Below are 2,176 nucleotides of genomic sequence, written 5' to 3'. Positions count from 1 at the left end.
GGCACTAGCAGCAGCTGGCTTCGGTTCACAGCTTGGCCTCTCAAGGCATATCCAAGCCCAGCATAGGTGATGGCCATCTGCAAATCGCTTGGTTGCTCATGCCAGGTGGCCCTGAGCAAGGTACAAGCTACAGCTAAACTTGGCCTGCAGCAGAACCCTTCCCAGGAGGCACCAGCCTACACACCTGGTGGCTGGAGCACCACCCAAGAATGACACATCCAAAGGGAAGACTAGGAAGGCACCAGAGCCCTGCTAAAGTGAATTCACTCTGTAGGGTTGGCCCCTCACCGGCAAATCTGCACAGCCAATCAGCCCAAGGGTCAGTCCCTCCCACATGCAAACAGAAAACAAGACTCAACTACAACAGGAGGGCATGCACAACCCATACAAGGGACCACCCCACTTAGGTGACCAGGGAGATTGAGTCATTGGGACCCACGAGACACCTAGTACATAAGGCCAGTTTCCTAAGTCTGGGAGACCTAGTAGTTCCACCTGATACATAGAAACAAACACAGAGAGGCAACCAAAATGGGGAGACAAAGAAACATGTCCCAAGTGAAAACAACAGAACAGAGCTCTAGAAAAAGAACTAAACAAAATGGAGACAAGCAATCTACCAGATGCAGAGCTCAAAACACTGGTTATAAGGATGCTCAATGAACTCAGGGGAAGAGTAGATGAACTCGGTGAGAACTTTAACAAAGAGATGGAAAACATAAAAGTGGAGATAGAAAACAAAATAGAATCAGTCAGAAATGAATGTAATAACTGAAATGAAGAATACCTTAGGAGGAATCAATAGTAGATTAGACAAAGCAGAGGATCTAATCAGCAATTCAGAAGATAAGGTAACAGAAAACACTCATTTAAAACCGCAACAAGAAAAAGGAATCCAAAAAAAATGAAGATAGTCGAAGGGGGCCTCTGGAACAACATAGGCATACCAACATTCTTATCATAAAAATATCAGAAGAAGAGAAAGAGCAAGGAATTGAAACCCTATTTGAAGAAATAATGATGGCAAACTTCCCTAATAGACATACAAGCCCAGGAAGTACAGAGTCCCAAATTAGATGAACCCAAAGAGGCCCACACCAAACACAGCATAATTAAAATTCCCAAGGTTAAAGACAAAGAGAGAATCTTAAAAGCAGCAAGAAAAAAGGATTTAGTTACCTACAAGGTAACCATAAGACTGTCAAGTTACCATAAGACTGTCAGCTGATTTCTCAACAGAAACTTTGCAGGACAGAAGGGATTGGCAGGAAATATTCAAAGTGATGAAAAGCAAGAAACTACAACCAAGATAACCCAGCAAAGCTATTGTTTAGAATCAAAGGACAGATAAAGAGCTTCACAGACAAGAAAAAGCAAAAGGAATTCATCACCACCAAGCCAGTATTACAGGAAATGTTGGAGGGACTCTTTTAAGAAGAAGAAAAAAGAAAAAAGTTCAAAAATATGAATAATAAAATGACAATGACTATGTAGCTATCAACAATTATTTTTAATGTAAATGGATTAAGTGCTCCAAACAAAAGATAGGGTGGCTGAATGGATAAGAAAACAAGACCCTTACATGTGCTGCCTACAAGAGACTCATTTCAAATCAAAAGATACACACAGACTGAAAGTAAAGAGATGAAAAAAGATGTTTCATGAAAATGGAAACAAACAAACAAAAAAACTGGAGTAGCAATACTTGTACCAGACAAAATAGACTTTAAAACAAAAGCTATAACAATAGACAAAGAAGGACCCAGAAATCTCACTTATGGGTATTTATCCAAAGAAACCCAAAACACTACTTCAAAGGGGCATGTGAATCCATATGTCCATTACAGTATTATTTGCAATAGTCGAGATATGGAGGCAACCTGTGTGTCTATCAACAGATGAATGGATAAAGAAGTAGTACATATATACAATGAGATATTACTGGATAAAGAAGTAGTACATATATACAATGAGATATTACTCAGCCATAGAAAAGAATGAAATCTTGCCATGTGCAACACCATGGATGGACCTAAAGAGTATTGTGCTGCATGGAGTAAGTCAGATAGAGAAAGACAAATGCCACATATTTCACTTACATGTGGAATCCAAAGAACAAAATAAACAAACAAAACAGAAACAAACTTATAGATACAGAGAACATTTTGATGATTGC

Source organism: Pteropus vampyrus, unplaced genomic scaffold (assembly GCF_000151845.1).
Source record: "Pteropus vampyrus isolate Shadow unplaced genomic scaffold, Pvam_2.0 Scaffold88, whole genome shotgun sequence".
NCBI lineage: Eukaryota > Metazoa > Chordata > Mammalia > Chiroptera > Pteropodidae > Pteropus > Pteropus vampyrus.
The sequence above is the reverse complement of the archived record's forward strand: the minus strand, read 5'-3'. Positions refer to the sequence as shown.